At 44.0% G+C, this 24,563-nt stretch overlaps 1 protein-coding gene across 8 annotated transcripts in view; it reads right to left on the reverse strand.

Moving 5' to 3' along the window:
- Positions 1–24,563, reverse strand: part of EVA1A (eva-1 homolog A, regulator of programmed cell death) — a 202,963-nt gene that overhangs the window by 42,993 nt on the left and 135,407 nt on the right. For 2 of the 8 annotated variants that reach the window (XM_057427661.1, XM_057427663.1), the window contains exon 1: positions 20,638–20,843. The exons of 3 other annotated variants lie outside the window; for them this stretch is intronic. The gene's annotated coding sequence lies outside the window, so the exon portion shown is untranslated. Of the gene's footprint in view, positions 1–20,571; positions 20,845–24,563 lie in introns of those variants that run through there. 3 more of the 8 variants (XM_057427664.1, XM_057427662.1, XM_057427665.1) reach the window with 3 other exon arrangements.

Consider the following 24,563-nt stretch of genomic DNA (forward strand, 5'->3'; position numbering starts at 1 on the left):
CATAAGGGCAATTCTGCCAAGACAAACAGGTCCTAAGTGTGATTACACTGACTTCAGCCAGGGGAGAGAGCTCACACCACATTAATGTGCATGCTCGAATCATAAGTACCTGGAATTACTAGTATTTATAGTCCATGAAATTACGTTCCTGACTTCCTCACCTGGCCACACAGATAGGAGGGGAAGGGGATTTTAGATCCTTGCTGCCCTTATGCAGCTGAGCACCTCTGAAAGTGAGTGAGCAGTCCTGAAAGCTCCAAGATGAGTGTGGGGTCATCCTGGGGTGCTCCCTGAACTGGGCCTTTCAAGAACACGTGCCAAAAGGAAAGCCAATAGGCCAATAACAACTCAATTTCTTGCCTAGGGAAATCTGTTCTGCCCCAGGCTTGCTTTGTTAATCACACACTTACTTCCATATGCCTTTACTCTCATCAGAGCCATCCCATAAGCAGAGAGCAATTAACACCCTTGTGAGCAAAGGGACCAAGGACTTAATGAATAACCCCTACATAAAACTCTTGTGCCTCAAACACCAACTAATTAACTCTCAAAAATATCATCTATGCTGTAAAACCAGCATAGCATATTTACCTTTCACAACTGACAAAGCTAAACCACAAAGTTAATTGACTTGCCCAAGGTCACCAAGGCAAATCAGTGTCAGAGTAAACTAAATCAAGCTGCTTCCTTCTCTGCCCCACAACTGCCTAGGTGATCCCAGGCCTGAAGGACCTCTACACTGGCAGAAAAAGCTTCTCTGCTTCATAGAGCTTTCAACAAGCCTACTCAAGGTGTTCAGACACAATTTTACCTGCAGACACCACCTAAATACTGACGGTAACTACTTGGAAGTCAGAGCTTAGGTACTTCAACCATGTCACGCAGGGGAATGTAGACATTAAAATATCTATTTACCTAACACTTTACCTATCTATTTATCTAAAAAAGTCTAGCAGACCCTCAGAAACATAAGAAAAGCTAGTTCAGTGCATGGACAGAACTTTTCTCATGTTATCCATCATTAGCAAATATACAGAATTCTCCGATCCATAGGGAATTAGTATATAAACAAGCCTAAGAAGATGGGAAAATGCATATGCAGCCACTCAGAGTCCTGCGTTATCCGTTTTGGACACTCTCTCAGGATTACCAAACAACGTTCTGCCACAACCTCAGAGCTGCTCTGCACTGCATGGGTTGTTACACTGCGAGCACTTGCTGGCTTTTCACTAATGTAAGTTGTAATATAGGTGACTAAGGGCAAAAAGACAATTACATCCATCCCCTCAAAGGGACGTGCATTTGTTGCAGTGTGTCTCGTGCACAGCATGTATTATCCTCTCAGTGGCAGCAAACACAGGACCAACAACAACAAAAAGGCTTAATCCCTTTCCAGGGAGTTCTTGTCTGCAAAATCCTCCTTATGAAAGACAGATGTGAACCTGCCAGTCCAGCCAGATGCAGAAAGCCCTGGTAAATGCAGGAATGAATGTTCTCGCACACAGAATTGGCAAGAAATAACGGGGAGATTCAAACAATGAAAGAAGTAATCATTTCAATATGACAAGCTGGATCTGAGAACTATTTCAGGCCATGGACACAGAAATCAAGGACTAGCATCTCCAGCAATCCCAAAGGAAAACAAACGCTTCCCTTCCCCATAAAGTAAAGTTATAAGCCAAGGTGAAGTGAATTGAGGCTGAGGAAGGGAATGATCCTTATTCAGCGAGGCACACTGCAATAATCAGAGCGCACACGTTATCGGAGATGTAATTTAAAGCAGAGATCAAATTCTACAAAGCAAGACAAAAATAAAAGTAATAGTAAAGGAATGCTATGAGCAACAGGAAACCCCAGCACTGACAAGGCTCTGCTGAACGCTACAAAAACCATACAGCACAAGCCGCACCTGAGAGGACCTTTCATATTGCACAAATATTCAATCCCCCTGCCAGACCCTGCATGCAGGAATTTTCTTTGCGCTTTATTAGCTACGATCAAAATCTGACATCTAATGAAAGCTCCAAGTCTCTCTAACCAGCAGGAATAAGATGCTAGCCTAATCCCCTGGATTAAGGCAAAAAACAGGAAAGTTTGGAAGGTCTGAGTCTTACCTTAGACTCCTGACAGCAAAGTGTAGCAGCACCACATCTGCTTGTCCCATCAAAGAAAATGCCCAAGCCCACTTTTAAGGTGATGTCAACAGCAGCATCCCAAATTGAAAAATTCACCATTGTTTGGAAATCCAGAGCACCTGGATAAAATCAGCAAGGTGGCAAATGGCAGCTCAGCAAAGCTCAGTTCATTGCTGGACACCACGGACATCACACAGATGCACCGACCCCCGAATCACTCATTGACAGATGGGAAACTTCCCGCTCTCAAAAATGTCTGTGGATGTGGTGACAAGCCTGAAAAATGAATCAGGGTGGAGAACTCCAAACCCAAAGCAATGCCCTCTTCATCCACTAAAAGTCACATCTCTGCTCACCAGCTGTGCAAAGGTAGGAGATGCTGGTTGTACCCAGTAACAGTGTTCTCAGCATTCATGTCTTTTTTTTTTTTAACCGATTTGAAATCATACCTCAATTCTCTTCTCAAACAGATTATTACTTCAATTACTTTCTTGCAAGCTTCTTTCATTTCATGTTGAAGTGTTCCCAAACTTCCTTTCTAATCAAAATAATAGTAATTAATTTAGAAAGCTTGATTCATAGGTGAGTTAGGTCCATTTACCCCTCTCTGGTCAAACAGCTTTGACTCTTACAGTCTTTTGGGAAATCAGGATGACATTTTAGGGAGTGATACTACTATTAAGAAAATACAAAAAATATACAGCATTGTTTGCTTTATCCACCACCTCAAAGTTGTTTTGGGGTAATGATGTGGCACTTCTACACTTGTCTCCTTTGTGTCAACTTTCACAACTGGGGGCAATATAATTTCTTCAGTCTTCCATCTGCTTTTCTACTCAGAAAGATGCCAAACCTGTTTGTGCAAGATACAGGGATGATCTCACAAGTTTTTAATCACAAGCATTTCTGTTGTGGGTGACTGCAAGTGATGATTCAAACTATGTGAGTCCTGCTCCAATACAAGAGCATAAAAATGCAGCCGCTGCTGCTTGGAACACAGCCACTGCTTAGCAGAGCAGAAACACACCACACGTTCCTGGGAAAAGCAAGAGGGAGTCATTTGTGTAGCACGTGAAAAGGTAGGCAAAGCAGGGGGATTTGCGCATAGGAGCGATAGTGGTTCCAGCACCATCAGCCTGGGCATCAGTGCAATCCTGACTCATGTGATGACCCCCACAAAGCCCTTCCCTAATGCCCTCTTCCGCCTTTAACCTCTATGCAGCCCACTGTTGAGGAAAAAAATCCAGGAGCTGACTTGCTGCAACACTAGAGGCTCTAAGTATAGTGTAAAGTTAGCTTTTTCCAGCCAAGAGCACACATAAAAAGAATACCTGTCCTCCCTCTTCAACCCAGGGGAGTCCCAGACACACTTGTAGGCTGCCACTAGCTAAGGAGAAAAACATAGGCAATTTCACATTGTTCCCCTCCTTCTGTCGTTCTTGTCCATCTGCTATCAGTCTCCCATATTTATCACTGTGAAATCAAGTTATACATTTGAAAATATATATCAACTATATCAGCTTTCTGTCATTTGAAAATCTGTTTACAATACTTTTCTTCTCATTACCCTGTTTACTTTACAATCTTGATTTTATTGAAATGCCATTTTGGAATATTGATTTCACTCAAATTGCAAATAAAAATGGGTTTTCTTGAAGAAAACTAAATATATATTTCATAGTCAACAGACAGGAAAATCTCTCTGGGTCGCTCTTGCATAGTCAAATAATTGGCCTATTTAAGAGGGCTGTTGAATAACTCAGGAGACTAAGACTAAGACTGAAGGCTAAGTGCTGCTGTGCTGGGGAGACTGCAGGTTTAAAATCTGCTCACAGCCTGGCATCATCAGACCCATTTATTCAGTTTGTGTTTCCAGTTTCCTCTGTTAAGACAATGAAAAGTTCTGCAGCCTGAAAAAGACAATGCAAACTTTTTGTTCCCTACTGTATCTATCACCATGCCACCAGCTCTGCAGGTCTCTCCATTAAGCTTTTGAAAAGGTGGGTGAGTAGGACTGGACCTTTTCCAGCAGATGGAGGAGGTAAATGACATTGGCTCATTTTGTACTTAAGCATTTGCTGGTTAACACTTTGCCAATGAGACGTGCGAAAAAACACACACTTGTAATGGCTATGCAAACAGAGTACCTCATGCCGGGGCCAGGAACTCTATTTGCTGCTTAGTTTCTCCTTCCAAGCAATAGTTAAACTACATGAATTAAAAAAAAAAAAAAAAAAAAAAAGAAAAGGAAAAAAAAAGCCAAAGCTTTTTGGCAGGAATTAGCTATGTCTTTACTGGGAAATTTATTCACAGAGTTTGGCTGGTGGAGCTGTAAATCCAGGTAAGTAGAGCAACCCTTTATTTGACAAGGAAGAAAAAAGGTATTATTATAAAGGATACAGACTGTGTTCATGGCAAGGCTATACACAATCACTACAGATGGAGCCATCTTTCTACCAGAGTAATGCCCAAAAATGTTCTGCGCAACATGGTTTAAGTGCCTCCTCAACCCACCATGGGGCTTATCATGACTGCTAAACCCAACGTATCACTCACTGCCCTACCACAGGGGGAAGTGTCAGTGTGTTCAAAGAGCTTTGCAAGCCCTTATGGGCCTCCACATACAGAGACTCCAGCTGTGACTCTTCATACCAACTAAAAGGACTGGAGGCATGCTGAATCAAGATATACAACCAAAATAATTCCAAGTGAAGCAAGGATCCAGTGAGGTGGGAACTCTCCCTGCAAAGCTTCTCCCTGAAGGAGATAATTATCAGCTGCTGAGCTGCCTCTGCTAAAGGCTGTTTCTGCAGCATTAGCAGCCACTCATTGGTCATTGGCTGTTACTGTTCATCAGCTGGACAGTAAAACAGGTTTGGGGATTCTCATAGGAAGAATTACTTAGTTATAGCAGACAGAATGTGGAGTTGGAATGTACTGACCCACAGAGCACTGGAAATAGATGGATGCAGAAAGACTGTCCCCCTACTATGGATGATAATATCCCTCTGCAACACTGTCTTTATTAAGCAAATCAACCAGATTGCTTTACATACCTTTACCAGACATGCAAACACTCCTCTCATACATTCTGACTGGCCACCTTCAGCTTAGTTGCAAAACATGAGCACCACAAGCGTACAAAGCACTTCAGGCTGAGGACACAAGCAGGGGTTCAACCCCTAATCCAGTTCCCATACATGTTGGCAACCACCTAACCCTTAGAGGAGCATCCTCCTAGACCTTTCGCAATGCGCCAGTCAGGACAAATCTTAGTTTGAAGCCACTTGCAACATGACTAGACCTGCATGCTTCTTCCCAGAAGCTGAGGAGAAAGTCTCCTTTCCTCCAGCATCACAGCTTAGCCAATCCAAGCACATGCTTCCCAGCATCATATGGTAGGAGAAGACCTCCTCAGGCAGGTGTCATCCTCAGCCATGTTGCAGAGCTGTTACCTGGCTCCTCCAAGCAGAATGCATGCCCAGACAGACTCATGGCAGAGCATCTGCATGGAGACATAAGTCACTCTTGGCCAGAGCTCAGCCCTCAACAGTAACACACAAGATAAGCAGAGCAATGGTGGCTGTGTCAGCTGCTTCTCTCCCATGTCTTGGCTCCAGGCAAGAGACTTCTCACAGACATGCAAGAATTCCTCTTTAGAGTCTCTGCTGAAACTAGCACAAAATCCCATTTAATGCAAGTTGGGAGGATGTACTTAATGCAGCTGCCATCTACTGCAGTGCCTGAACAGCTCCCAGTCTTCAAAATACTGCTCTTCACAACCTGGTGGTGAAGCAGGGCTCTGCTCTGAGTCTAATTTCACAAAACCCCATCTGAGATGGTCACCCACATGGCCAGTCTGTGGCAGCCCAGGGACCTGGCCATGTATCACCAACAGGGCTGACACCAGCAATGAGGTGCAATTGGAAAGAACATTCCCATACAGGCTTTTGCTTAGAAAAACAAACAAACCCCACAACATCAGAACTGTTGCAGAAAGAAACAAGTCCTCAGAGACCTTAAGGCCAGAGTTTCAGACTCGTGGGAGTCTTCTACATCTGAGAAAATGGGACAACTCGAAATATGGAAGCAACTCAAACTTGCCACAAAGTGGTCTCTGCAACTTGCTGCAAAGCTGACAGACATCTGTATTTCTTCATGCTACTCCTGTGCTTAACAATAAAAATAAAGAAGTAGCTCTAGTTAACTGCCATGTCATGTCATGTGGCAAGTCCCACAGGGTGTCCCCCCAAGGCCTTGGAGAGCCCAAAAGGGCACAACTTCACCACTTGGGCTGAAGAACAAGCAGCTCCTTGTGGTCCCACAGCAGAGCTCATCTGTGGGGCACAGAGCTGGAGTGACAAAACTGCTTCAGCAAAGCCAGCCTCTCAGCTCAGCACAGCTAAACTCACAGCTGCAGGGTCAGCTCTGAGGGGATGAGATGGCATGTGCTAAGATAGTATAGCCCTGTGAGACCTTATGGAATTACATCTGTCTGGCCCCTAGAGCAGGTGGACTAGAGTTAACAACTTCAGCCAAATCTCCAGCTCAGTGTCTTATTAAAGTAAATCCCTACATAATACTACTGACTCATTATGGCACATGCCATTTGCTGCTTACAAGAGAGCCAAAGAAAGCTTCTACATATGAGGGACTTCCAGATGCAAAACTTGATGATAAGGAGTGGTGTCCCACTGTCCTGAGAGCAAAAGCATTACCCAATCAGCCAAACACCAAGAGGAGAATTCAGAACTTTCTGAAGCAGTTCTTAATGTCACCACTGAACTTACCAACAGATCATTTCTCTCTTAAATTTACTGTAAGAAGCAATACCTGTTAACCAAAACTGCCTCTGAAATGACATCTAGGCTATGTACATGAATTTTTATCTATACAATAGGGGGATCAGGAAACAGGTAGCCTATACTGTAGATAACTGTCTTTAAAGTGCTGTCATTGCAATGTTCACATTTGCTCCTAACCCATTTGCAGGAAAACTTCAAATACAAAAAGTTATTAAATCCAGAAACAATAAATTATCTACAATGAAAAGGGAAAGGAGGCAGTTCCTTTAATCTCCCAATAAAGAAACAAAGGAAATTGCATCATACTCATATGGAAAACCAATGTGGCCTGGCCAGACAGAGGGATTGGTGCATTGGCATTAATGGTATTGCTTCCACAGATACAGACAGACAGACACTAGCTGTAGAGGGCCAAGGTGAATGCCTAGATCCAGCTCCCTCTTGACTGTCTGAGAGTCTTGACACAATTTTTGTATCTGGTTATTATCTCTCATACAAAGCACATCAACCCCAGGCCCTAACACATGGACGGGAGTGAACTTTGCCACTCAGACACGCTTCTAATGAGGTTCTCAAGCAATGTGGGAAACTGTTACCACTCTCTTTTGCCAAGTGTAAAACCCACCAACTTTAAAAAGTGAGGCTGAGCTGAAAAACTACACTTAATTTTCAGGGCAATGTAAAAAAGAAATGAGAAGCAGCTTTTTGACTGAGTTGTTTTGGTTTTTTTTAGCACTGCAATCTTTTTTTTTTTCCCCGATCCATTATCTTGTCAGTAGCAAAGCAGTTTATTTTCTGGCCTCCTTCCACAAGCTCTCTGGGTCAGATAGCGGTATTTGTTTAATGTAACAAATATGGTTGTCAACCAAAAACAGGCAGATGTTTATCCCCAGAATGTTCCCTACATGAGTCCAACCCCTCTTTCACCAAGATTACTTCTGTCTGAATTAAGCGCATTTAAAAACCGGTCTGAAGTAACTACTCCAGAGACCAGCAAATAACTGTTACTTACTGGAGAATAATATCCTCTAGCCTTTGTTTCCTCTGGCCATGCACCTTGCCATTTACACCTCCCCAAAGCAGAGTAAGTGCTGCCAAATCAGAGTTTGGGGCTTTTCTATGCATCAGCACCCCTGAAGACTTAATGTATGGAGCACCAGTAGACCATTAGTCTGGACCCAGCAGTAGTAGCTCCCAAAAAGAAAGGAAAAGAAGAGCAGAAATCACCAGGAAGCTGCTCTCACAGCTGACTAAATGAAGGCAGATGATCTCCCACTGCCTAAGACCAAGCTCACAGCCAGTTACTACACAGCCACCAAGAAGCAGTACCTATTGTTCATCTGAGCCCCGCAAAGCCCTGATACACCACCTGCTTTTGCTCCATCATACATCCTAACTGCAGTTTCATGCTCATGGGGGAGCATCCTACAGCCCAGACAGGTGAGACATTGCTACTCACTCCGTTTATACAAGATCCAGTTTAAGGGAGCAGTTCCTCATCTTGCCTGAATTGGTCATTCCTAAGGATCTGCTGGAAAGCTGGGTGCAAGATCAAAGCCAAATGTATAACTAACCCTGAAGAAACAGAACGGACATTAACAGCTGTGACAGGAGTACCAAATTTCCTCAGCACCTACCTATGAGCCTGCATGACCTGGCATGGCAGAGGTTAACTCACAGGGCCACAGAAGGGGGGAAAAACATTTTATACTGGAGGCAGGAATATTTATCAGCTAAAAGAAAAACTTTCCTCTCCATTGGGATCTGCCTTGGTAAACACAAAAGACACAAATCAACCTAATCACCCATCCAACCCCTCACCCCACATCCAGCCAGCGTGCAGATCTGGTCCCCTTTGCTCTCTCCAGCAGGGCGCTCTGCAGCTTTCCTTCTCTGAAGTTTGCTTACATTACCGGCTCCCTTTGCTGATATCGGCAGCTTGCTCAGGCCTTTGCAAAACTATTTTTTCTTGGATATACTTAATCTATCTTATTTTTATCCCATCTGTGAGAAAAAAACAGCCACAGTGCAAACCGATCTGCTCGGCAATGCTGCCAGCTACACGGATCCCATGACCTCCTAGCTAGATTGCTGCAATGTTTTCTGTTTATTTGTGCTGCTCTTGTGCATTCACGCATGTCCTATCCCTAATGCAGCATGCACTTGCAAGTTCTCTTAAAGGCCTCTATCAAGGTGAATTAACTGAGTCTCATGCATACTATGCTGCTGAGTGGGAATTTTCAGACCTTTCTTTTTCCATATAAGTTTTAAATAGGTTTAGACTGAAAATCTTCCTAAGGGATCTCACGTGTTCTTCATACACGGATCCTGTCAATTAAGTTGAATGCACTCCCTGAGAGTATCTACTATAGGGGTAGTTTCTCAGGGTGTTTCAAGCAAGGATACATGGACCAGTAATGTCACATATGCAGCTTCAAAGGGATACAGGGCCAAGAAGAAAGACAGCAATAGCTGTACCCATGTCAGCTGCTTCCAATGGTGGAATTACCACTGCTGAGAAAGGTACCACTTGAAAAACAAAGGTCGATTGCCTGCTGTGATTGCAATGGGAGTTAATTCAAGGGAAATCTATGGCTGCCATTATCCAGGAAGATGGACTGAATGGTCTCACTGGTCCTTTATTCATCTTTTATTTAGGTACTTATGAAAACAGCTGGGTTGGCCTACTTTGTGAGATGGGGGCCTCCACGCAGGGCCATGCTGGATTGCTAAGTACTGGAAAAGTCTCCAGGACACAAGGAAGGAAAGACTGTTTCTCTCCCCCTGCCACCCCAGATAGTGCTGTGTTGGTATTAAGCCTGTGATTTGGAGACACGAATGATATGTCATTATCACAGGGAGATCTGCAAAACCACTTCAAGCAGCTGTTTGTAAAGCCATGTGTGCAGTAAATCCAAACATTTGTAAATCCATTCCAACCAACTGGAAATACGTGAGTCAGTGATTATCACAGGCATATAGCCACAGTTTTTACAGGAACGCAGCAAGACATCATCCCTTTTAAAACAATATTTTTAACCAAAATTTCCTGAAGGAAATATTTTTGTAAAACTACCTACTTGAGTATTTAAGTACTAACTCTCCCTTCCATTCTCCCCACTTATGAATGAGGGAGCAGGGCATGAGATGTTCCTTCTCTTAGGAAGGACTGACAGGTCAAGCCATGCTTTTATACAACTTCTATTAAAAAAAAGAAAAAAAAAGATAAACACCATGGCCCAGCTTGCACAACATTAGAAAATTATTCTCATTTATACATAATTTAAAAAATGGCTGAACTTTGAATGTTTACCTCTTATTTTTATTTTCCCCAACTTCTTTGCTGGCTCACTGGCCAGCATGGAAATGTACAGGTATGGGTCACCTTCATTTGTTTGCAGACTGCTTCAGACTTAGAGATGGAGGAGCGCTGCTCAAAATGATACTACTGGGGGGTGCTCTCCTTAACATGTTGAGGAGATGAGAGTATTCTCAAATTACCATGAATCTTGGGCTTCCTCCACCTCTGGAGACACTATAAACTCCATAGTGTGCAGTAGCACAGCATAGCCCTTAATGCTAAATTAATTCAAAAGAACCAGAGTACATGGAGCTCTTGGGGAGGCCAATACAATTGCTGCATTTTAAGCTCTCCTGGAAAAATACAAAAGTGGCATTTTTTCTGCATTAATGTCTTTTCCTGCTGCTCGTTTTGGCTAGAGGCATCCTCCTGTCTTTCCTGACTAGCATTCATCTCTTCCTTTCTGAAATGCAGGAGACAGAGGAGATGCCTCTCTCTCCTGTGAGATTGGGTGGGGAAGCAGTCATGATCCACAGGTGAAGAAGAGAAACATGAAAGATCTGGAATGCTCATTTTCCTAAGGATTTCACTTAATCGAATTATCACCAAACTGCAAGCCATTTCTAACCACTAATCACCCACTGCCTGGAAACTATTTTGAACAAACGTAAATGTATAAAATCTGGTGGATGAAAGCCTTGAAATGTGGGTCTTGGGAAGTTTGTGAACTCTAACAACTGTAGAGAAACAAAAACACAGTTTCCTTTCCTAACTTTGATCCTATTCTAGAGGCAATAGGCAGGCACATGTAACAGATCTTTCCTTCCTCTCTATTTTCTTGCCAAGTATACTATTTAAACTCTTTGGAAACAGCACTACAGCTACTCCATGCTGTCTATCCTCCAGCATGTATCGGATGTTATTTAAATATAAATAAATATAAATGCAAGCTTGAATTTTTTTACCGGGCCTCCTGGTAAACAGCAGCAGTAACGACCCTACGTTCAGACTGAAAGGGAAAATAAAGGTGAAGTCAAACAGAACAATTTGGTATCACCCTACAGGACCAGACTCTGCATAGTGACATAACAGATTAAATACTTAGAAGAAGGAATGAGGGACCACAGATGTTCCCCCACAAAAACTGCAGCCTGCCTTAGCATTGATTTCTTCTTTGTCCTTTGAACCTTACAGGAAAGATTTGTTACTGTATATTGTAGCACAGCAGTGCAACACCTGAATCAACTACCCAGCCATGGACAAGGGGGAAAACTCACAGATACCCTCAAGCAGTCCATGTCCCTCCTGAGGATTTCTGAGGAGGTTTACTTCTCTAAGTCATATACGGTTCAATGGGAACAACAAGGTAGAATTAATTCCCTTAAAAGCCATGGAGATTTTATGTTAAGTTTTCCTTTACTATGAGTTTTTAATCTATAGGTCCTTATGGCCCAAAGTGATTTTGCAGATTCAAATAGCAGGTTGTTTTCTGCAGACCCAAGTTCAAACCCTGATGGAGGTTCACATTTTACCTCTAATCTAGTCCCTACAGTCCCCATCACAAAATTTCTGGTCAAAAACAAGACCCCAACTTTGGAAACCCAGCACGAGAGAGGATGGAAGAGGTGATGTGGCTCTTCAGCTGCCTACCTTACAGCCAGCTCTTGAAACTATAATTGTCCAGAAATAAAATGTATGCAAATTCAGAAGATAAACAGGACTAAACCACAACACAGGCAAACTGCATCCACTCATCAATAAAGCAAGGGCATATATTGAGGAAACGGGAAATCTTTGTCTGAGTGCTTGTTTGGAATCTGCTTTTTCTTCCAGGGTCAACAAACCTTCCAGTTTCAAATGTTTGCATATATGCTTTAGAATCAGCATGCCGTGAGGTCTCACTACGGATAGCATGTCTTTTCTCAAGAAACAAGTACAACAGAAAGTCATGGGGATTTTTTCCAACCTTCGCTCATTAATAACACAAAGCGGTCAGGCAGAGCTTTTCATTTTTCCAGCATGTTACAAGCAAAAAAAAAGGAATGAAACCTCTGACAGATGGCTTCCAGGTAGCACTGCTGTTTTGCAGTTAGATAAGATAACCCTCCTACTGTCATGAATGTTGGACTGGTGGAGGACGCAGGTTTCTTAGCTCTTCCAGCTGCACTTAGACTTCCCCTCAGATCCACAGTGGTTCTATGATGTACATTAGGTCCCAAAGAGCCACTGCAATAGGGTTATAACTTAGCATGCCTGCTTCAAGATGTGTTTTTGTGAAATAACTGTAGACTGTCCAGGAGACATGGAAAAAAAATGTCAGGAGATTTTACGTCCACCTTTCAAGGTTCCTTCTCTTGAGCAGGTGGTTTTCCTCATATTCTTGCCTGCATTCCTGTATTTCCCAGAAAATACCTTTATTTTTGACTCCCCGATTCAGGTTGTCTTTTGCTGTCTGCTGTATGCTTTCACTTTATCTCTGAGCTGATCCAAACTATGTGACCTCTGCCATGACAGGAAAGAATCAAAGGTGAAGAAAGCTCTTATGCTGTTTCTGTAATAGTGACTTTAAAGTAGTGAATTTCTAATGAACAGTGGCTCAAGTGTGGGTGCTGGAACTTGATTGTCTATGCTATCACACAGCTATGTCACATGGTTTTAGTCCAAGCCAACTGGCTCCCACCCAGATAAGGCTCAGGAGCCTTCATGGGAAAGATGAACCACTGGAGCATTCGGTGACCACAGACACAGGTGCCTCAACCTTCCTAAAATTTCCCTCCAACATCCATTGTGGCTGCCAAACGTCAGCACTTCATCCTCAGCATCTGTCTCAGAGGGATAGCTGACAACTCATAGTTTGGTATCCATGTCCCCATGTTATGTTTGCAAAACATACTTCACAGTAGGGAACCTATTTGCTTCCTGGATCTACTTCTACTTTGATAACACCACTTATATTTGCTTTAAGGATATTTTATATACTCACAAGGGGATAAAAGCAGCTAAGTGTACATAAGAATTGGTCCCACCGAATCTCCACCTTTCCTTTTATCACACATAATAGGAAAAGCAAGTGTTTCAGAGCTTGAACGCCACCCATTCAGGGTAAATGGGTGCAAATGCTTCATCACTGTTGCAATGCCAGCGAAATGAACAAATTTGCCCCCTGGGTTGAAGCTAAAGGAACAAAATTCTTGAGCCCTGCCTAAAATCACATGGGCCTGCTTGGTTCGCCTGATGTTGTTCCATGGTGATTCACCAGCACTTCTCTGCCTTGCTTTCTACTCTGCTGTGTGATGCTTGGCAGCCAGCTGCACAGTTAAAGCTGTGCAGAGAGCAAACTAATGTCCTGGATGCTTTTTTTTTCCTGCAAACAAGCTCCTGCTTCAGAGACAACTATAGAAAATTACCAAACAGGCAAGGTCTGGACAGAATCAGCAAGTGTTTAGTGCTGTTGGAAAATAAAGTCAGATTGCATGGTGTGATAGCCATGTGATCCCTTTCCTAACATGCATAATTCCTCTTAGTAACAACAACAGGCTTACTGCTTGGCAAATACTGATTAGGGCAAAAAAATCTTCTCTGGATTGTAGCCTGTCCTTTGCACCTGCAAAAGCTGAGCTATGAAGAGTTGACTTCAGGCCATATTTAATAAAAGTCTTACCTTGGTGTCACAATAATGAACCTGCAGACAACCCGCCCAGCAGCGTGACCTGGAGCACCTATCTTAAGTGTTCAGACATTCAACACAGTCAAAAGGAGAGCACCGAATTTCTGAGGAGTGACTCAGAACCTCTAAGTGTACAGGTACAAGTCCAGGGAGACAGGGTGTCTGTGCAGGGCAATTAAGAGTTCCTGCGTGCTGAGTGAGAAGATGCTGAGTGCCAGTCAGCTGGAAATACCAAGCCCAGACTTACATCTGAATAGACACCTACCTACTGGCTTGGTCCTCTCAGAAGCTAGCTGACGTGGCAGAGAAGCCTTTCCTAAATATCAGCTGGAGGTTCTCACTAGCAGTGCATCAGATGTTCACCACCTGACAGCACTCACCTGAAGGAGAGGGGATGCAGACCCCGCAGGAAGGCACAAGCAGAAGGTGGAGGCTGACTTGACTGTGGTGCCCGTGGCGTACTCTTTCCTCTCTGGGAAGGGTTTCAGCTGCCACTGTTGCTGTCACTATGTGCAACCCCTGTTTTACAGCAGTTTGTCAGGAAGAGTTAGCGTGCCTGGCAGGTTTGCCTAGCCTGGGATTCTACAAGCAGGAAAAAAAAAAACAAAAAAAAAAAACACCAAACAAACAAAAAAAACAAACAGACCAAAAATGGAGGGAATTCCCAATTTTGCTTTCGTTTGCTTTTTTAGACTCAATAGTGAAAGCTATTCTATTCTGGCTGACCAAATCTCACACCCAGAGCTTCCATGCAGGCCAACAGTTGCAGGTTTTGGACAGAGAAGAGAGGTGACAATTTTTCGGACACAAAATTCAGGAGGAGTCGGGAGCCCTCCTTGCAGGCTTGGTGCAGTTCAAGCCTCCTTAGCTTGCTGAAAAGCACCGTTCTCACTTTGGAATTACAGCAGAGAACACTTACAGGCTTCTTCAAGAAAAACAAGGAAGCAACAAGGACTGTCACCAGCAGTTATCATTCCGTGCTTTCAGCCTCTGCTGGTGGAAGAGAAATGAGGGATCTTTCCTGCACTTTGGACAGAACTTTATCCCTTCATTCCTGTGCACATCTGGTACCTGGTGCCACACGCTGCTGTGACATTCATGGCACCATTGCTCTCAGAAGAGCCTTTTGTACTTGGTCTGTAATCAGCTCCAAATCTGCTAAATATGTTAACCTGATTGTAACCATTGTAACAAGTGGAAGAAAAGAAGTAAGAAATTTAAGCTTACAATCTGCCAACTATTCTAAAAACTGGAGCATTGTTGATAGTAAATAAGAGAGAAACAACAAAAGGGGAGTCAGAGGAATCTGAGTCTTTCATGGTCACTGATGTAGTAAATCAGCACTGCAGCTAAACACAGCCAAATGTGGTGTAAAGTAACATGTTTGAGGGAAAGGTCTGAACTTGAAAGTATATATTTGAATGTGACAGTCATTCACTATACACTAGCCAGGAAAAGAAGGCTGATTTCATTCAAGAAAAATAAATCTCTGAACACTACACAGACCATGTATGCATTAATAAAGACAAAGAAAAAAAAATAATGCAAGCATAATTTAAGCTCTGTCAGAGGGGAATCACAGTGACCAGTAAATTCAAAGCAGCACAAGAGGTACTAAGTTAGTTATCAAGATATTATTAAACTAGTGAAATTAAGCCCAGCTGGGAAACTCTGAAGTGTCCTACAGGTAGTGTTGTCAGGTACCAGTGAGGATGAAATATCAACTTCAGGTGTTGTTACCTCTATCCTTAGTACACTGACTGGTGACCAAGAAGCACATTCAGATTTAATTAGCAAGCTTTCTGTATGTATCTAAGTAAAGGTAGCACCTGCATATTTAAATTACGGCAACTTCAGATGTGCTCAGCTTCCCACTGCACCGGCCCCTATAGAGACACACACACACCCCCCCCTTCAAAGGCAGTCTAAAACGATACAGCAGGTAGTGATGGTTTTTCCATTGTCAATGGTCAGTGGAGGAGGAGAACACTGAAATATCGTGGTCACAGATGATATCAGAGGGCCAGATCTTTATTTTTTTCATAACCACAGAAAGCCTCTGAGAACACACTAAACTGCAGGTACAAAGACGTGTCTGCTTCAGTGAAAACTAGCTGTTGCTGGTGTGGAAGGTGACTCTCTGTGCTCCTCACAGTAAGAGCAAACTTACTCTGGCAAACGACACTGGAGGGAAAATCCTTGGTTTTAGCAACGCTGTGGTTCTGCAACAGCACACATGGTCTGAGGTGCATTCAGAAACACTCATCCCCAGCAAAGTGCTGGGAACTTGCATCATGAAGATGACATCCAAGCAGCTTAAGGTGGGATTCCCACCAGTGGCTCTGTGGAAATCGGGTATCTCAGGGTGATCAGTCCAATGCTGACCTTCCTCAGAAGCAAGCTTATTCTCAGCAGGGAAAGAAAACCTTTCACACTTAACAGATTAGGCTGATTAAGAACTAACAAGAACTGGAGAAGCAACAGGAGTGGCCTCCTCCACTCTGCCTCCAGAGAAAAATCTGGCTTTTATTACAAAATTCCAGTCTTGAGCTTCCTCCCACAGGATAGACCAAGGAGGCCCAGACTTGCATGAATTAACCAAAAATAACACTTCCAGGGAGGGAGAGGATGACTGAGGGAATTCCTCATGGGATGCAGAGGCCTCTCCCCTCCTTCTCACCAGTTCAACTCCAGAAGAAGTCAGGAGAAAGGAGGAAAAGCCTCTGGCTTTCAGCTGTTCTGTGCCATTAACCGATTTGCTGGAAAGCGAGTGACTGCCACAAGTAACAACACATCAGGCAGCCCCAAGCCAGTGGACAGAACAAGAAGAACTGTCCTTCCAGCCTCTGCATTAATCTCTTTTAAACAGCTGTGAGTCACACGGTGGCAAGGCTCAAATTGATAGCAAGCTTCAGTCTCCAGCACCAAATATGCTTTTAAAATAGTCAAAGCAAACAGGATAGATTTAGAGAGGAAAGGGGACATGCACCTTTTTGGCTATGTTTGTTCAGCAGTGAGAATGTCATCTGGTTGATCCTGACCATCTCTACATATTCTCATTGCTATGGCAGTGTTCCATAAACAGAGCAGAGATCAACAGCTCCCGACAGCAAGGAGACGAGGACTGTCCTCAGGTAGTGGCACTGCATTAGGAGGAAAACAAGAGATACGTGCAGGGGAGCTGAAGACTCACTAGAGCATGTAAATGTTACCTTCATTTGTGCATCAGCACTGAAATACCACAAGAACTGGAGCTGGAGCTACACAAGAGCAAAGCAGATGAACACAGTGTGTCTGATTCAGCCTGGGGACAGCTAGGACACAGCCAGAAAGCACCCTCAGAATTAGCAGGTCAAGGCTACCCCAAAACACTGCTGCTATTCCCTGGGTGAGCCCCATCAGAAACTGTTGCAGATCTCAGGCAGCATGATCCTAGGGAGCAGCAGAGCATCCTTGGAGCAACCTCAGGCAGGACAGGGAGCATCACACCAAGCTCAAGCACTGACACAGGGAAAAGCAGCTCAGAGAAAAGGACCACCAGAGCCATGGCAAGACACCAGTGATGAGAGATCTCTCCTAGAGATCCCAGTGGCCATCATGGGCTTGTGGAGCAGCAAAGGGTCTGGCTCAGGGACTAGAAGTAGCACAGATCCACTGTTACAAAGCAAGACTTGTTAGCCCTGCCCCTGTGCAAAACTGAGAAGGGGGGAAGGTAAATCACATGCTCACTCCACCTTCTGGCAGAAAGTTTTCACAACCTTAAGCCTCACACAGGACTGGTTCCCCACTGCAGTGAAGTGGCCACAAAGAGAGGGCTTTACTCAAGGTAGTACTTCGGTGAGGTAATTCAAAACAACAGGATTAAACTGAAACAGACAATTTATGTTGTGCAACAGGAAATATTTCCAGACAGTAAAGTCTGTTGGGCTCCAGAGCACTTTCCCAAGGTAAGCAGCTGAACTGGAATCTCCATCCCCTGACTCAGCTGTCAAGGCCACATGAACATTGAAAGTGTGGTGTGGAGAACACACTCACACAAGGAGAGACAGAAGAGGGACCCTAATCTTTGCTTTTACAGCAGTTCTATGTAAAAGCAGGGACCTAGCATTTGCTTTTGCATAGAACAGGGTTCCATTAACAGAACAAAAAGCTGAGATTCTGGGCAAGCAAGAAAGCCAAAAAAGCCAGAAAGTTCTTGGTGGTACTCAGGACCCTTAATTTCCCACCATGATCTCACCTTGAGTGGGTTTCTCTTGTCTTGCTTTCTCCTTTGCAAGTCACAGAAAATAGCACATGGTTCTTACCTGCCCTCAACTGCTGTAAATCAGGAGTAACTCCACTGAAATCAATGGAGTGAGGTCAGCTTAAAATAAAGTGGATTCACATTTAGATCCAAAATAATTAAGGATTAAATTATATTCATCTCCCACTATAGCACCTATAGGTAGAGTTTTAGGATAATTTAGAAAAAGACTCATCTCTGAATACATATATGTATGGATGGGTTTCTAAAGGAGGTCAGGTCCTGTGCACCATTCAAGCACCCAAAAGAGGCAAGTGAAGCACAGTTAGCCCAGCCCATCACCTTGAATGGGCAATGACTCAATTCACCTTAGAGCTGAGTTGCCTGTTGGACCCCTACAAAACGGTCAGTCTGACACTTCATTTCCTTTCATATCAAGAAATACAGAGCACAGTTCCAGGTAAATACTGTTTCTTCAGCTCCTTAGAGGTGCTGGGAGGGACTCCTGCTACAGCTTCTCTCCTCCTTCTGTTACATGAGCTCATTAGCTCTTGGCTCTGTCTCTGCTAGTAAACTAAACCATGCCAGAGCCCATTCTTCAGCCCTGAAGCCAACTGGCACGGCCTGACGCCTACGTATTATTAAACACTCTTACACTCTGAAACAAGGTGGCTGCATCCAAACTGCCTTTCTAGAGTGCCCTGGCCCATCCTAACTCTCACCAACACACAGAAGTTGTCTCAGACCAGCCCATGTGTATCACCAGTATAGCACATACCATCAAGAGCAGCTCACTTGTACAGGTTCAAGCCAGCTGTGGGAAATGCTGAAGGTGAAGAAAACTTCCTAATAAATCAGTAAGGAGTGGCACAGTACTCAGAGTCTGCGAGATGGGAAAACCCAGAAGAAGTATTTCCTATTCAACTTGGTTTTTAAAAAAATGTGGCTTTCAAATAGGAACTGTGAAACAAACCTTGAGCTTTTACCTAGAAAATGACTCCAGGCAAAGCTGTCAGCAAGGTCTCCTGGGTCCCCCAGTGCTCATAGCAGCAAGACAAGGGATGCCAAGGCTGGACAGGGAGCCTGAACTTTCCCCAGCCATGGGAGGTGATGTGACTTGGCTGGAAGCCAGGGCAAAGGTTTGCTGTGCTCAGGGTGTGCCCAAAGCCCCCTTTCTGCATTCCCCATCTTGCACCTTTTTCCACTGCATTCCCACTGGGGAGGGGGGCAGATGGGACTGTACTGCAAAACTAACATAAAAGTAAGGGGAGTTGATGGAGCAACATGAATCAAACAACGACTTGGAAGTAAATACACTGTACACAAAGCCTTAGGGTCATTTTTCCCAGGGACAACTCCAAGGCTTTTCCCCTGCCCCCTTATAATTAGCTGTTAAACGCTCTACATATAATTGACCTTTCTAAATGCTGCTGCGTAGCTGGAGGTGTTGGGAACTAATCCTGCCTGTGAAGACCCAAGGGTTGTGCAGCGCTGACTCCATCTGATGGTGTATAATGCTCTCCAAGCGCTTTTTTTCCCTCACTTACTGACACGCTGAAATTTACTGCTGTGTGACAGTGAGTTCAAGAAAGCCTTTTAACTCTGAAACCTCCGGGAACCGGCTCCAGCACATGCTTCAGGATTTATCCGTCAGTTTGTTACGCCTTGTTTGTCCAAGAAACAGTCAAGACTGAACGAGTCAGGAATGACAGAAATAGTACATGAAGTCACAGTCACTCCACTTTAAAGCACAAGCATTTGTGTCATTTTCCTACCAAATAAATAAATATATGTGTTTAGCGCGCAAATAAGGAAATGGCACAGGAAAGAAAGGCATCACAGATGCCAGCTGACTTATGCCCGCTCCTCCAAGCAAGTATAATACAGTTTCTCACAAGTATCAGTCCTTTCTGGTCAGAAAAGCAATCGCCAGAACCTTACACACACACAAACCCTTTAAAGCCACTGCAAGCAAGTCCTAGGAGAAACCTGTAAACACTAGACTGAAGGTGAAAGACAAACACGTAAGTGAAAATGCTGAGCACCCCCCTTGCTCTTTCTCTTACCTCTGTTCACTGCCTTCCTGGCTTCTGTACAGAGGTTTCCCCCTCCCTTAAACAGCTCTTTTTTACCATCAGTCACAACAAGCCAACAGCGTCTGCAACGCAGCATCTGTGCCAGCCCTCGCTGATGCTGACCTCTCCTACGGCGTGAGACCCACAGCGGGCTCCAGCACAACCGGCACTGCCCAGCCACGGTCCCTTCACACCGCTGGACCGCACCGCAGCCCCTCAACCATCCACCACCCAAACCCACAGTACCAGCACCCCGCAGCCGCATCGCTCCCCACCACCTGCGTGGACGGGACCACGGCCATCGGTGGCAAAGTCTGCAAGAGAGAAGGGCATTTTCGCTCTCACCACTGTGGGTTCACAGCAGCCTGGGAAATACAGCCAAGCTGCTTGGAGAGAAGAAAGTTGTTTCACCATTCGGTTTCTCCGGCGTTGTCAGCAGCAGGCTGGGAGCTGAGCCCGTGGGGAGCGCAAGAGTAGGAATGCGGTGTGACAGGCGAGAGCGTGAGGTATGCCCCTGCCCTCACATCCTCCCCAAAAGCCGCCAGCCGGGAGGGCGGACGCCCTGTGCGTCTGCAGGCGGAGAGGAGAGCGGAGCAGAGCGCGGGAGCGAGTGTCGAGGAGGGCAGCAACAGGAAATGACACAGAAACTTCACCAGGCTCCAATCCAAACTTGGCCCCCGACATGAAAGAAAGGGGAGGCAATTGGGGGGGGAGAAGAGAAATTTTTCCCCGTCATTAACCAGCCTAAAAATCTGCTGACTGGAAAGAAAAAAAAAAAAAAGAAAAAAAAAGAGCTCTGTGACAAGTTTTATTAAAGCAAGGAATGAAGGGAGGGGAGAGGGGGGATTCCCGTCAGAGTTTATTTATTTGAGCAGGAGTGGTGTGATGATGTTAGACGCTGAGAGTAAAATGTTGTTTTCAGCAGCTTTCTGGCTTTTCTAAACTCCTTGAACGCTCCAGCTTGTGCCTGAGGGCAGCAGGGAGGAAGCAACGTCCCTTTAAACCCTAACTAACTCTGCCTGGGGTTGCAGCAGTCGCTCTGGAAAGCAGCGCTGAGCACAGCTTCTGGTGTGTGGGGCCGGCAAGGAGATGGGCCAGTGCTGCTGGGGTCCTTTGCCCAGCCTGGTGAGAAGCACAGGGCTCCACACGCCTCAGGGAGAAGGCAAGCAGCACCCAAGCACCAGCGAGGCATGATGATAGTATGACCCATAGAAGCAGAAAATGCCATTGGGTGTGTGGTCAAGCCTTTGCCTCGACAAAGGCAAGATACTGCCTTAATTGAACAAAGCTGGTTGGATCTCCTCCAGCAAGGCAATTTTCATAGAATCATAGAACAGTCTGCATTGGAAGAGACCTTGAAGATCATCTAGTTGGATAAAATGTCTGCACAACAGGTCATTATAGACTGAGGAGCAGGTCAAACGGAAACTTAATTTGGAAGTAAGCGAAACACCCCTCATCCTACTCAAAGATGTCCTACCAGATAGAGTAAGCTCTAGGGAGTGTTGGAACCCAGCTCTAAGCTCAGATCCAGCTCTTTCCTGGGAAGAAAATATAAATATAGTCATTCTGGCCACAAATGTGAAAGTGGTGGGAGATATTTCTTCTTAAAATTGAGCTTTCACAGGCTAAAGATGCTCTCACTGAGACCTTTCCATTCCCCAGTCAGTTTAATAGGAATGTAATATTATTATTAAAGACTTTATTATTAAGACTTTTAAAATATTACTATTTAATAGGGGCATCTTAAGGCCAGGTGAGTTCACTTGTTTGATCATTTCAATAACCTGGTCTGATAGCCTGCATAGCTGAAGCCACAGAGTGGTGTCCCAAACCAACACCAGAACCACTACGAATTATGGCGCATCTTTCAAGGAGACATCTCACCCTGAATCAGGCTTTCAGTGAAGGACAGTCTACCCCATATAACTTATTTCAGTGGCTATCACCCTGTCAAGAAGAAAGGCTGCCTTTTTAATTTGCATTTGTCTGGCCACACGACCCTCAACCCTGGCCATCTTAATCCTCAACCCTTAATCCACACTGAGAAGCTGCAGACCACAAATCGTGCCTGTCACTCTTTCAAGATCCATTTCCATTGCATTAAAGTCCTTTCTCAAATGTGCCTATCAGAAGTGGATGTGGTATTACAGTAATGATCTCAGCTGTGCTGTAAATTTTTAACACACTTAGACTGGTATCCAGTTGCTCCATCAGAAGCATCACTCTCTTTGCTGTGCCTTTGTGAAGTGGTAGCGTGTTAACAAGCTGAATTAGGGATTTATTGTTATAGTATCTTTTTACTCCAAACTTCAACCTTAAATACAAAACACTTCAAGATTTGGCATTTCTACAGCGTTCAACATATGCTTTGATCCAAACAAGGGCTTTGACCTGTCTAACTTTTGGTGTATTTTTTTTTCACTCTCGTGAATGACTTCAGCACGATCTTAAGGTATGGGTTGTCACTCCCTTAACAAGAGGTTATTTTCAATTAATAAAAGAAATATAAACAGAGCCTTGTACTGAGTTCAAGTAGGCTCAGAATAGTTATGCCCTTAAAACAGATGTCTAAGGCTGTGTCTCTTTTCAGATCAGAGCTAGTGTACTGTCAAGAAGAGGTCTTGCAGATCTGTTTGTTCAACCAGCTCAAAAAACTATTATCAGCTCCAAACCCTGACATACTCCAGTGTGGTCCATTGAAGTCAGTGGATGGGGCAGCCCGGGATGCAGATTAGGGTATCCAGGCCAAAATCGGATTTACAAGCTCTTTATAGATTAGAGAGAACAGCAGAAGGGAATTAGATAGCACCATACTATTTCAAAGTAAGGACAGCCCTGTATCAAACCCATCAATACCCTATTTCCCCATGGTTCTGATCCTGACAAGGTAAAATAATAAAACCAGAAGACAAAGAGACTAAGAAACGGTTGGTGCACCTTATAATGAACTAAACAGGGTGAGGGGTTGGTCTTTGGCACTGCTGTCAGTAGGCACAGTCCAGCCACATGCATGTTGGAGGCTAAATGCCCTTAACCTCCAAAAGAGGACAGCTCTATCTAGACTGCTTGTTGGCAACAAGCTCTGACCTGTGCTAAAGTTCGAGCCATGCCAGAGATCATGCCACCAAGCATGGTAAAATTTAACACCACGGATATAAGTTTTCCAGTGGCAGGGGCCTGGTGCTATTTAATTAACTTAAGCAGTTAACTAAAATATAGCTGGTGTCAGAATGACAAGTTACCCAAAAGCTCTGCAAGACTGTTTCTTTATCCTGAAGCCTTGGATAAATTCATGCTTGCCCCTATGAATCTCAGACTTTTCTACACAGCTTTAACCCTTATTTCTTGCACTTCAGACATTGAATTTTATCTGTGAACTGCCCAAGGCAAGGAGCACATCTACTGCTAGAGTTTTGTCCTTACAGTTCAAAGCATAAGTACAGCTCCTTAAATCCATGGGGTGAGATGTATCTCCATTCAGCTTAGCCATCTCAAAGGTAGATCTGAACTAAACAGCTGTACTGTCTTCCTGTGGTTAATAAAGAGAGACTGGCACTTGTGGCAGATAATTTGTCTTATCCAAACATAGTTTAAAACAGGTGAGATGAATGATGTATAACCTTCAGAACTGCCCTCCTGCTCCAGGGACTACAGAGGGGGCCTAGCTGATTCTTTCAATCTCTGCACCTAATTTTTCAGTGTCTAACATGGGCCAAAAGCAAGATATGTGCTTGCCTGGCATAAGACAACACAGATTACTTCATATCTATAAAATATCTATAAATATGATAATAGTGTCATCGTGCCTTTTGATGCAAGAAGCAAATAATTGTGTGTATCCTCTGAATGAGGTAGACTCTGATTAGGCCATTAGGTTTCATGCAGTTACTGCTGGAGCCCAATAAGTTCTGTGGCACTTAAGTGTAACTTCTCAGCAGGGCATCCGCTCTAGATTCCAAGGTGTCAAGAGCCATCATTTGTTCATTATCCTGAGAGTAATAAATGAGTTTTAAATGTGAATTAATATGAGATAGCTTCCTTCATTTGGCTTTGTCGTACATTTGTGTATATAATATCTCTTTGCTAGGTGCCATTTTCTTTCTCTAAAAATACTAACTCAATATATTCAATCAGCTTTTTTGAAAGTTTGTTCTGATAAACTAAGCTCACTCATAAATAGCACCTGCAGTGATACCCTGAAAAGATACAGTCAACACATTTGAGAGTAGTCACTTTGCAATTAGCTTGGTTGACAATGAACATCACATTTCCATTTTTACCTAAAAGTAGAAGTAGCAGCAGGAAAAAGGCGTGTCTTGAAAGGACAGGGTTTG

The sequence above is a fragment of the Pezoporus wallicus genome, unplaced genomic scaffold (assembly GCF_028554395.1).
Source record: "Pezoporus wallicus isolate ANWC-B61680 ecotype Strahan unplaced genomic scaffold, APGP_CSIRO_Pwel_v1 contig_6464, whole genome shotgun sequence".
Taxonomy (NCBI): domain Eukaryota; kingdom Metazoa; phylum Chordata; class Aves; order Psittaciformes; family Psittacidae; genus Pezoporus; species Pezoporus wallicus.